Here is a 13,584-nt window from a genome sequence, read left to right as displayed (position 1 = left end):
GTGAAGGGTGTGGTGCCGGGATGTGGATAACAAGGGTGATTAGCATACGTTCGGATCTGACCAACTAGGGGATAACCCCAGGTGTGGAACACCAGTCACACATGTTGGTAATGTCCAGGTCTAGGATATTGTTGGTCCTGGTGGTGGTGTGGATAGGTTGATCCAACCGATTGGAGGTTATGAATCCCAGAAAGTATTGGCCTAATGTATCGGTACATGAGTAGGTATCCCAGTTAAGTGTGAGGTAGTGTCAGTCGCACATCAGTAGTTCCTGTTTGAACCCTACTTTCCAGTACACCAAGAAGTGAGGGCCGTTAACCGTGGGGTATGGTGTGGAATCCGTAGCAAACTACAATTTGTATAGCAGTTATGGCCACAGTTAGTTGCACTTGGATTACCTCTGATGCATTGTGCTAAGCAACCAGCCTGGAGGTGTGTACATCCTTGGGAAATATGGACACACCTCCACCGTGGGTGTTCCGGTCCTGGTTACATGACTGAAAGGTGTCGTCTGAGTAATAGCCTGTTAGTGCAGGGGTGCTCTTAGGAGCCAAGAAGCAGGTCCCAACCACTGCAGAGATATCGAATTGGTCCATTAGAAGGAGTGCCTTGGGTGAGTGTGTTTGAGATGAAGATGTCAAGCACTGAGTAACATTACCCTCAGGTTTTGCTTGCCTGTTCCTGTTATGGTGGTGAATATGTTATTTGAACCATGCCTAAAACAGGCACTATGGGAGCAGCAAGAGCCTTAGATGTTATCCGTAATCCCAGGGCTGACAGGTGCAGGTCATCTGTGCCAAAGCATCAACTGCTGTCGACCATGTCATTCAAAGCAGACAGATACTGGATACCCTTGGAATGACACCAGAAGCATAGCCAATGGTTGAAGTGAATAATTCAGTTGTACTGCATTATCAGTTCGTACAAATGCAGAATGCTTCTCAGTGCTAGGGCGATACCTGCCTGGGCTACAAGATCGGAGAGCTATTGCATGTCTCTGTACATGTAGTCCAGGAAGTTACATCTCAGGGCATTCACACTAACATGGAGAATGACAGTCATATTGTACCTGTTGAGGAGTGACCTGAGTGCATAGGTTATGTTACGGATCCTGTTATCTGACAGCCAGCTGAAAGTGACTATCACCTTGTGTAGCCTGCTGAGTGGGACATCAGTGTGACCGCCTATAGGGTCACCTATGAGTAGTGTGTTGGGTATGTTATATCACCTTATTGGCTGTAGTTGATGGGCACACTTGAGTCTGTGGGCTATAAGTAATTGGTGTTGTGTTGGGTGATGGGGGCTGCCTGCATTTCAGCTTCAGAGTCCTCTGTTGCCTACACAGAGTAGTATTGAGAGGATCCGCAAATGTTGTAGTCTTACTACGTGTGGCCTATGGTGGTGGAGATCTAGTGAGACTATGTGATGAGTGTGGTGTGGTGCAAACGTTTAACATCTCCACATGATTGTCAGGTTCAGTCTGGGTTGGAGAGAGCATTACCTCCAGCATGGCTACATATGTGCATCTCCCACAGGTGGTAGTGTTGTATGTTAGGAGGGGAGCATTGACTATGTACACGACACAATTTCTATATTGCCTCATGATGCCCATATTCATCATATAGACAGGCGATAACACTGGGAAGTGACACTTGGACATGCCTGATTATTCAAGTATTTCTCACTAGATATGTGAGGTAAGTGTGTACAACAGCTGTTTTACTCTGAGCAAGCTGGAAATGTAAGTACAAACAGTGTTTACCTGTAGGAAATGAGTAGGCTTGAGTGTTATAGTAATTAGTAGCTCATGAAGTGCGTACATGTTCTGAACAAGTGCTGAGCATGAATAAGCAATACAAATAGGGTGTCGGATAACATAAACTCACTGCCCCCCTAACAGGTACACAATCACATATCCATGAACACCACAGAGCCCCTGTAACCATAACTATGATGGTACAAGTTGCACTCAGGCTGCATGTGACCTGTCCACATCCCTGGTTGTATCATACACATATGGCAAAACAGTTTGCTCTACACATACACATCATGTAAAACATAGCTTCATGTCAGTCTGTGAAAACACTGAATGGTGCACACCAACAGTTATCACAACCCACAAAGTGGAGACACCACTCATAATGGGAGGCACTGCACTATTACCCTGCTGAGTCTGGTCTGAAAGTTCATGAACCTTAATCAACGTATATGTTGTTAGCAGTACAGATGTAGATGACAATACAGATGATTTCACACTGCATATCATACCTGTGATAGGTCATAGGACATCATCACCCATACTGTGTTCCACCTACACTCAGTATACTAGATGTACCTTTGTATGTTGCAGGACTGTTCTGCTAGTGGCCTGTTGACAGAACCAACACTACAAAAGGTGTCTGAGTGACATGTGCATATCACACGAGTGGCAGCTACAGTAAAAAAGGATTAATGTTTTGTACTCCCCCTCATTGTAGCCCATACCACACAGACAAATGGGAGGCATCTGCGTATGTAAGTATGTGAATGGCCATGACCTAGGAGCAATAGCTGACTCAGTGTTGTGGAAAACATACAGAATGGGCTTTGTGGGTGAGGTGCGTGACATTTGTGCACAATCTGACAGCTGCATATTGTCACCGCTAGGTTAATAACCCTGTACCCATAAACTACTACCTAGGCAGCTGTCAACATAATGGACACTGTGTGTAAGGGATGGTGCTGTGCAGTTTACCTCCCTGAGCTAGTGACGTCACCAAGCCTATTAGGTAGTCATAAGAGGCAACCCTAGTCATGACAGGGTGCCATCCATGAGCATGGAGATCATTGTACAGCCATACTCATCACTCAAGTGACCAATATCAGATCACATATCACCTTTAAGGGGTATTGCCCATGCTTGGATGGGCGACGCCAGCCTTCACAATCCTCATCTCCACTATGCAACATGCTGCCTACCCTGCATAAAGACATGTCCAACACTGTGATGTTGGACATGCTACATATCCTGAACTGAAATACATACGTCATGGACAGCCACCTTCCTATTACAAGGATCGCCACATGCTGGACAGATCCTTGTGCCATACATATTACATACTCCTGCCATACTATGCAACCCTGTCCAGCAAAGCTGCACATTTCATCTCTGTCAGACATGGTGTGATGACCGCATGGTAGATGTTTCATTAACCGTCTGGATCAGCTATGTGGCACTGATTCACCTGGCGGCGGGAACATGGCTGTCCGATACAGCTAGAAAACCTTACATCCTATGCTCATACATGACTCAGGGCATACACACTACTACATGACCTTGGCAGTACATGCTATAGTTGATAACCATCCCTGCAAATACCATCCGGCTAGCCATTGTCCCATGTGTATCACATGTGCAACACAGGCGACACGTGGCTGGATGTTGAACTGCTGTACAGTGTCGTGTAGATGTATATGGCAAAACACATGCATGTAAAGGTTTCCGTGCGCATGTCTGTATTGTCACAGGTCATGACCGTTAAGGCAGTGTATGTGTTGATATGTGACATATACACAGCACCAAGGTCAACAGCATTAATGTGGACACATCCAGGCATGTGCTGATAGGTAAGAACACCAGTACAGGCCAACAGACATGCCCACATCAAGACAACATTCACATGGAGTATGAGCAATGTAATGAGGTGACACACATGGTTTACTATTGAAATTGTGAACGGCACTTGGGTGACAGTCGGATAGTCGAATGTATAAGGTCGTAAACAAGGATGTCGAAGACAAAATAATCAACCTAGGAATGGTGTTAACATGGGTCAAGGTAGGTGTTCAGTATTATTCCATACTACAAACATCTTCCCTACCTTGACCCATGTTAAAACTGTTCCTAGATTGATTATTATGTCTTCGACATCCGTGACCATTATAATCCGTCACTATCCACTGTTATTAAGTGCCGTTCGCAATTTCAATGGTAAACCGACACACATATATGGTGATAATATCCAATCCCCATTGTGTGTCACATGTGTGTGACACAAAAATGTCAGTGGTGTCAGTGTCATGAAGATTTGCAAAGACAACTGTTCGTATGTACTAAATGTAATACACATGTATGTGCAGCTGTATCTCTGTGCATTTCTGAGATACTGTGACCTGTCTCCATCATTATGTCTTCCAGATATGCCTCAATCAAGACTGCCAGCTTATAGCCGCTTGGAGGATGAGGCCCTCATACCTTACCTCCAAGATAACTATGAGGTATTGTTCAGCCATGTGCCACAGCATGCCCAGCAGTGTGATGACCTGTGGCAGGAACTTTGCAGGAGGGTTAATGATGTGGGTGGCCATAACCGCACCTACTAGCAGTTGCGCAGACACTGCACGGACCTGATCAGACATGTGAAACAGCGTGCGAATGCAATCGCCAAGGAGAAAGGTACAACAGGTGGATGGCCACCAACTCAGCCCCCACTCACACGTACCGAGGAGCTACCGGCCAACCTGGGGACACCATTACAACAGCATCCACAAACCCTAGCTGCCATCATAGAGGTGGGTGTCTCCCAACCACTGAGCCTGGAGTTGCCTGGTAAGTCACTACTGCACATATAACTATTATATCTCATTTAGTTGCATGTGTCACTGTACAATATGTAATGTAACATCATATGCAAGGTATGTTTACACACATGCCACATACTATAGTCTGCTACCCTGTGTATGCAGGTAAATCAGGGAAAGGAAGTCAACAAACTACTGAAACACAAAAACCAAGTCAGCAGCATCAAGACCCACCACAGGAAATATCAGGAATCCAAAAAATGTAAAATAAAACAATTTTTTGAAGCGCTTTTTGTTGTTTGTAATGTGGCAACTTCTTCAGAAAAAAATACACCGTTTCAAACAGTAGTTGATAAGTAATTGAGGCATGTCATGTGATGACCACACCTCCAGTAAGTCAAGTTCTTAAAGAAACATTTGATAAAAAAACACATATGTTCATAAAACCTAAATATAAAAGCTGTAAGTTTGTTAGATTAAAAGTGTCATCAAAACTGTTATAAATAGTTATACAGAAGGCATTAAACTGTTAGACTCAAACAATAACAAAGTTAGACTAAACTTCAAAATTACGGAATAATCAACTGGGTATATCTCTCTAAAATATTGTAGAGCTAAAATAAAGAGAATTATATTCAAGCAAAATACTAGTTACCGTCTCAAACTTCTTAGTTTCAGAAGACAGGCAATGTTACAAGCATCATTTAAACCTGGTACAACAAATGCATTCAAACGGATTTGCCATTCAAGCTCATGTTCCTCTAAAAGTAAGTTCAGTGGGCCACCTCTCAAATTAGCTTGAACTTGGTCTATAGCTTTAAAGGTAAAATTGTGGCCCACATTATTTGCTATATGTCTTGCTAGTGGGTTGTCAATTTTATTGACTGAAATAGCATAGGTGTGTTCATAAACCCTGTGTCACAGTCTACGTTCAGTCTTCCCCATGTAGAATGCGGGACAGCAGACACATCTTGCTATGTAGACTACTAGTCTAGAATTACAGTTGAGTTTAAATTTAATCTCATACTTGTTGTCACCTATACAAAATGTATTGCCCACTTCCATGAATCTACACATCCTACAAGATTCACATAAATGCATTCCAGCATACCTATGTGTTTTAAGTTGTTGCCCCCCACATTCAAGTAAGTTTTTAAGGTTGTGACCTCTACGAAATACGATATTTGGAACTGGACCTAGTTTACTGAATAGTGAAATATCACTCAAGATAAGCTGCCAGTTTTTACATAAAATACATTTGACTTGGCCACTATCATTACTGAAGGTAGTGATAAATCTATCTTTGAAGTTAGGGGCTAAAGTTTGTAATTGAATTTGTGTTGGGACAAATACATTGTTTTGACAATCCACCGTGTGAGGAACAAGACTGTCCTGTTCTAAACTATTTAGCTCAAGGATGGGAGAGACGATTCCAAGTCTTCTTTTGTCAGAAACTTCACTGAGTAAAGTTCCAATAAGGTCACTAGGATACCCACACTTTTCAAACATCTTCCTAAGTAAATCACACTCTTGATGGAAATCGAGCTCAAGTGTGGTCATTCTAGCTGCCCTTATCAATTGGCATTTTATAATGGGCCACTTCTGGTGGAACAGATGGCAGCTAGAAAAGTGTAGGAATGAGTTACAGTACGTGGGTTTTCTTAAAATCTGTGATACATACCCCCTATTGACTTTATCTTTTGAAAGTTTCACATCTAAATAGTCAATCATGGCTGTATGAAATGTTGATGTAAATACAAGGAAGTCAGTTGTAGAATTCAGAAATGAAATAAAAAGCTCAGCCTGAATGCCATCTCCATTAAATAACATGAAGATGTCATCCAAGAAATGGGTGTAGTAAACGAGGTTTGCCCTGAAGTGCTCAGCTTTGAAAACAAAAGTTCTTCCCAATACGCCATCACCAAGTTGGCAAAGCTGGCACCACAGGGCGACCACATAGCGACCCCTCGTTTCTGTAAATAAAAATCCATGTCAAATAAAAAGTAATTATTAGTAAGAATGATGTCTAATAAAGACTCCACTAAACTAATTTCATGTGAAGGAGCTTTCTTAGATTTAAGCAAAAGACTCACCCATTCTATGCCCTCTAAATGTGGAATAGATCTATACAAATCCTTAACATCGATAGTTAAGAAATTGTGCTTGGGGTTAAATTCCAAGTTGTTAATATTCTCTAGGAAGGTCCATGAGTCTTTGCATACTTGGGGTTCTGACACCAAGTATTTTTTTTCAAAATGTTGTCCACTACCTTTGCACAAAGTTAAGTTAATGAACCCCTCCCATCTATTAATGGTCTCATGGGGGGGTGGGTTCCACATCCTTGTGGATTTTTGGTATCCCAAACATAATTGGGATTTTTGGCCAAGGAAGGGAGATGAAATTAAACGCATCAATATCAATGATGGCATCAACGAAGAAGTCATTGAAATAGCCTCTTATCCATTTGTATGCAGTGTTGACCTCACTCAAGGATGTTTTAGAGTAAGCCTCTGTGTCTAACAGCTGCCTCATTCTCACTGTGTAGTCATGTTGATCAAAGACTAGTAATCCCCCACCTTTATCTGGTTTAACCACCCTGACATTAGCGTTCCTCATGGATTGCAGTAATACACTTTCCTTTTGACTCACATTAGTTAGTCTTTTTGATGGACAAGAATGAGGATTCGAAAGGAATCGAAAATCCATTTAGCATACTTGTTCAAACATCTTCAGGGAAGGATGTAGTGGGGGATTGTAAATACTAGCCACCCTTAACTCATGGTTACCAGAGTTACTGTCAGCAAATAATAAATTAAAGTTTAACTTTCTCACATGCAGTTTAAGATCTGTGACAGTTTTAACTAAGTTAAATGGTTTGTCAGGTACAAATGTACTACCTTTAGCTAATAAATTCACCAACGGCAAGTCGATAGAAAATGATGAAAAATTATAAATGTTAAAGTCCCCGTCACTGTTAGTAGCATTGTTCAAACGAGGATAGTTATTAGTTATTACTTCCTGCATTTGAAATTGCTTCAATTGTTCTTCTGTTGGAATGATTTGTTCTTTGGAATTGTTCCTGTAGGGTTGTCTTTCGGAAAATTTACACAATTGTTTACAGGGACGTTGGTATTGTCAGTCACTTGTTGTTGGTTATAATCACAGTTGTTGCTGTTATTGTTGTGAATCCGTCCACTACATCTAATGACAATCTGGTTATTGTCATCAGATTGCACAACATTGTTGGATTGCTGTACAGCAATAAAGGGTTTCATTGCATTAGAAATTTGAGCTGAAGATGGTTTTGGATAGGCCGACCCATTGTCATAAGCAAGCCTGTCCCTTTTCATTTTTTTGACCTTATTGCTCTTCAGTCTGTCCAGCAACTGATTAATACTAGAGAAAGAACGGTCATAGTCATACCTGTATCTGAAAAATTCACAGTCCGATACTATGTCATTGTTCAACACTGAAACCTCACAGGACAAGGCATCTATCTATAACTGGTAGTGTTTGATCATAAGTTGCATAAGGTTAAAGCCTTGTTGGTCGAACAATGAATTTAATTCTAAATGAAACAATGAATCTGGGATTAAACCAGTTGGGTACCGATGGACACGAAGCCCTTTTGGAACTATGTATTGCTCCAAGCACTCCTTAAAATACATCACTTCAAGTTGTAATTTTTTAAGTTTTAATAACTTTACATCAAGGATTTTAAGCTTCTCATTCAAGCCAATAGCACCAACCTGTTGACCGTTGTTAGTCTCGGCCGGTTGCTCCTGGTCAGACCGTGTCTTGAAACAAAGTGTGGAAGTGTCTTTAATCCACTCGTTAAAATCAGGAGCTCCAATAAGCCTTCCATTGTTGTCACTGGATGTATTAAGGACAGGTTCATCCATATTCCCCATTTGGTGGGCTTCGGTTGGGACTTGTTGACTTCATGTGTTATCCCCACAAGTTGCGCCAATACTGACTTCAACTCTTTTCGGTGGAGTAGATCTCAAGTTACTAATAGGAGTGCCACTCACCAGTATTTGTGGAACCACATTCTGAAAAGAATGTTGTTGCTGAGATAAAGCAGTATCCACCTTCTCTAATTGAGCAGAAAGGCCGTCCATACCTTGACCCATCGCATTAATTAACTGAATAAGACTCTCCAATTCAGTCTGCAGCTATGAACCGAAAAGTGTGGGAGTACTTGGGTTGCTGCTGGTTCCAGATGCCATACTACAGGTAAACCAGGGAAAAGAAGCCAACAAACTACTGAAACACAAAAATCAAGTCAGCAGCACCAAGACCCACCATAGGAAATATCAGGAATCCAAAAAATGTAAAATAAAACAATTTATTGAAGCGCTTTTCGTAGCTTGTAATGTGGCAACTTCTTCAGAAAAAATACACAGTTTCAAACAGTAGTTTATAAGTAATTGAGACAAGTCATGTGATGACCACACCTCCAGTAATTCAAGTTCTTAAAGAAACATTTGCTAAAAAAACACATATGTTCATAAAACCTAAATACAAAAAATGCAAGTTTGTTAGATTAAAAGTGTCATCAAAACTGTTATAAATAGTTATACAGAAGGCATTAAACTGCTAGACTCAAACAATAACAAAGTTAGACTAAACTACAAAATTACGGAATAATCAACTGGGTATATTTCTCTAAAATATTGCAGAGCTAAAATAAATAGAATTATATTCAAGCAAAATACTAGTTACTGTCTCAAACTTCTTAGTTTCAGAAGACAGGCAATGTTACAAGCATCATTTACACCTGGTACAACAAATGCATTCAAACGGATTTGCCATTCAAGCAAATGTTCCTCTAAAAGTAAGCTTTAAAGGTAAATTTGTGTATTTTTTTCTGAAGAAGTTGCCACATTACAAGCAACGAAAAGCGCTTCAATAAATTGTTTTATTTTACATTTTTTGGATTCCTGATATTTCCTGTGGTGGGTCTTGGTGCTGCTGACTTGTTTTTTGTGTTTCACTACCCTGTGTATGCACACATGTGCATTCTCCATAGTATATCCTATTGTACTGGCGAATGTGTTAACATGCACATTGCACCCTGTAGCTGTCATACAGTCATGGATAATGATCATACTGCTGTGTCACCCCTATATAGGTACCTCTGGCGTGCCGCAGAGACAGCAGGCCGTTGTAGGTGAGACAGTTATAAGTATCAGGCCTGTTAATGCACAGATCTATTCACCATGTGGCCAGTTAACACATGTAAACATAATGTATGGTCCGGTCATGATATACAGGTCGCATCTTTAATCAATCACACTGGTTACCCATGTGCAATGCATACAAACTAAATGAAACACCGACATGAAACCACAGAAACTGTCATTGCTAGATGTGTGGACAGCTGTGCATACAATGGTGGAGGTGTTGTTCAATGTAGGAATATGTACTATACATCTGAACAACACATGTGGGGTACGCAAACAGTACTACACAGTGAGCTGGAGTATGGGCAGCCCATGGGATTCACCATTGTGGAATATGCCCCTGCAATGAATGCGCACATTGTGATGTGCCATCTGATATGCCCATGACATGTAGTGTTCCGGCTGCAACATTGTCTCACTATCCCATAAAACATACCCCACATACCAAACATACAACTCTTTGTCTGCATAACACTGTGGACAGTGGAGTATCTGACATCTATGGGTGTATGTCATACGGGACAACACAGACATGTGAGATAGATGGCCATCACAAACATTTGGCCAACACATGTTCACACATGACCATGGAGGATGGCCAGAGACATATCACCCAGTAGATGTGATGTGTTTGTGTGTACACCCTGTTGTACATTGGCTACATATGGTCCAACTATGGCCTTTGTTGAATGGTTATATAGCAGATGTGGAACACTGGACATCCTACAAGCCTGTGCACAGCTTGTGGAGGCGTCACTTAATTCGACCACATAAGATGTGTTGAACATCATGACTGTGTCACAGCATGACAGTAGTCACCTGTACAGCATCCACATACATACACAAACACCACATCAGGCCACAAATACAGTACATTTCCCTTGCTGCTGTTGGACATCACTGTCAGCCATGCACCTCATGTGTATGGTACACAAATGTCATGTGGGACATGGTGTATTTGACAAGTCTGCCATGTGTGGACATGGTTTCCAGGCAGCTAAGAAATGTTAGCAATTGTGCAGGGGTGTCATCCGTATGTCCTTTGGTGACCTGTTACACATGACACATCATGGTTTAGTGTGTATACACCTCAGTGACGTGGGTCACAATCCACAGTATATATGTATTGTGTATGCACACAGTCATGGCTATGCACTGTGTGTGCAATCCACACTGTATAGCAATAGAGACGCCTCATGATTCCATGCAATGGCACTGTGTCTGTACTTCACACTGTATAGCAATATAGACGTCTCATAATACCCTTCAATGGTCATGCACATCTGCTAAAAGTGCATTCTATCTGTAGAGTGTACAGAAAACACTGCAATGTGACACCATTACACCACTGTACATGTGTCAGGACACCATTGTGTCAAACATGTATGCATGTCAATGCACACGTCAGCAGATTACATGTCGTACTACATGTTAATGTCAAGGTCATATGCCTCACATCAGCCATGTGTACTGTTAACCTGTGCTGGTCCACATGGTGTAACACAGGGATGCATGCTTACTACCATGATTGTGTTAAATGCATGGCTTCTGCTATGACACATTCTTGCTGTTGTGTGCAACCCAGGGATGTATGATAACTACCACTATTAATGTCTGAGCTGCATGCCGTCTGCTGTATCACATGCATGTTGCATGCCTTCTGTCAAATCACATGCATGGTGTGTGTATGTCTGTGTGTGTGTGTGTCTGTCTGTCTGTGTGTCTGTGTGTGCATCTGTGTGTCTCTATTGTAATGTAGAGTATTTGTTTGCCTTCACAGGTGATGTAGGTGCATTACGCTCCTGTGGTCCATCTGATGTTAGTGTCCCCACAGACTCTAGCAGTGATGATGAACATATGTTTGAGGTACAGGCAGGGTTGTCAGGGGCTGAATCTGTGCCATTGGTTGCCATTCCACCTATATCCCCGTCTTCCCTGCAAGCAGTTCTCATGCCAACACATACTCCATCAACAGTGGCCATATAGGAAGGACAGTTAGCGTGTGTTAGCTTGGAACAGGAACGTGTGGTGGCTACAGAACGTGTATATTCACACCATGGTGTCAGTCAAATGACTGCAGATGTGCCACACAGGCATATGGTCAGTGCTGCTTGTAGGAGGACCTCTGGCTGACATGCACATGCAGGACAGAGTGAAGCAGCTGGTGTCACCAAATGCATATTTCAGACTGTAATGGCAGCACAGGCACGTGCTGAATGGCAGAACAGAGAAGGGCAGAGGCTTCAGAGGGCTGTTATCCGTTCTTTAAATGGCAACATCCAGGCATTGGCAAATGCTCAACAGCAGATTGCTGAAGTTTTGGATAGACGATTGGGTGACATGGTTGGAATCCTTGACTGTGGCATGACAATCCACGAGTGTGAGCTGTCTGTGCTGGAACATCTGGTAGGAGTGAGGCATAGGGCACGTGGATGTAGGCCAGCTACACCACCTGGTGCAGGTCTACATGAATGAGCTACCTCACATGCCTGCTCCCATAGTGCCGGTAGCAGCAGCAGTGCAGCTGGTGCTACAATGTCCACAGCAGGACACAGCAGGCCACGTGGCCCTCGATGGTCCCAATGGGGACACAGTTCCAATGGACATGTGTCATTGGACAGTACCCAATTTGTACCTCTGCCTGGTAGTGCCCGTGCAACCCCTGGCTTGCATATGTCACATGGCCATGGCCGGACACTGTGAGCTGTAAATCCTGGTCTGTACAGTCTGGAGCTGTCAATAATACCCCTGTGTAGGCTGGACACATGGCAGAACTGTGTGCACACATACACACATACCAGAAACATCTGTAGGGCACCGCAACACTCACATGCATAACAACCACACATGGCCAATTAGATCAAAGGCCCTAACCCACACACATGATGTCATCCACTGTTGCAGCCTAGGCCCCTGGCAAACATGATCACCCTGTGCATATGATGATGCCTGTGCCGCATCGCTGTCATCCACACCATCGGTGCAGGGACATGCTCATATGGTCTGATGCACATGGTGAACAGAATAGCGAGATAAGTGTATATTACAATTGTTGTGTACTGTTGACATGCAGCAGATATACCATGTAGTACAGGTTTAGCATGCATTGTTTTATGTGTCTTGGTAACAACAGTAACAGCATGTTGGTAATGATGCCCTGCTTCCCTCCTTAAGGTCTAATTGCATGTGCCATTAAGTACCAGTGTTTGCAGTTTCCCATGTGTAAATATGGACTACTCACAGGCATGTATGGCAATACCAGCATGCTATACATAGCTTCAACCTCACAGTTAGAAAGGCTGACATTCCAAAGATGTCTACACATCTACTAATCCAGGAGCATGTGAGCTGTGTACTAAGCTACAGTGGCTAGAGACATGACATCCATAGCGGGTGACATCACAGGTACAGTTACATGGTGCGGGGAGTTTATATAGTGGTCTAGCTGATGTCAAGGGTAGAGGCCAGTTGATAGCATGAGGCCTCACTGTGTAGCAGTAATACACATTCACATTACAGGATGAGAACACACAACTACACACACACACACACACACACACACACACACACACACACACACACACACACACACACACACAGGTATTCGCACACATGTATTCAGACGCCCACACTCACGGGGTCAACGACACTGTAACACACACACACACACGCACACTTGATAGTGTTGAGGTGAGGACCCCTGCCTATGTGGTAATCACCATTACAGTACTGTGCACCCACATGACGCGACACAGAGAATGAGCATGTACAGGTAGTCAGTAATGCCTAAGACCAACGGCATCAACAGGGTAGTAGATTGCATCACCTGGATGGGTTA

The sequence above is a fragment of the Protopterus annectens genome, chromosome 1.part1 (assembly GCF_019279795.1).
Source record: "Protopterus annectens isolate FY-2018-M chromosome 1.part1, PAN1.0, whole genome shotgun sequence".
In the NCBI taxonomy this organism is placed as follows: domain Eukaryota; kingdom Metazoa; phylum Chordata; order Ceratodontiformes; family Protopteridae; genus Protopterus; species Protopterus annectens.
Note: the sequence above shows the minus strand (reverse complement) of the source record.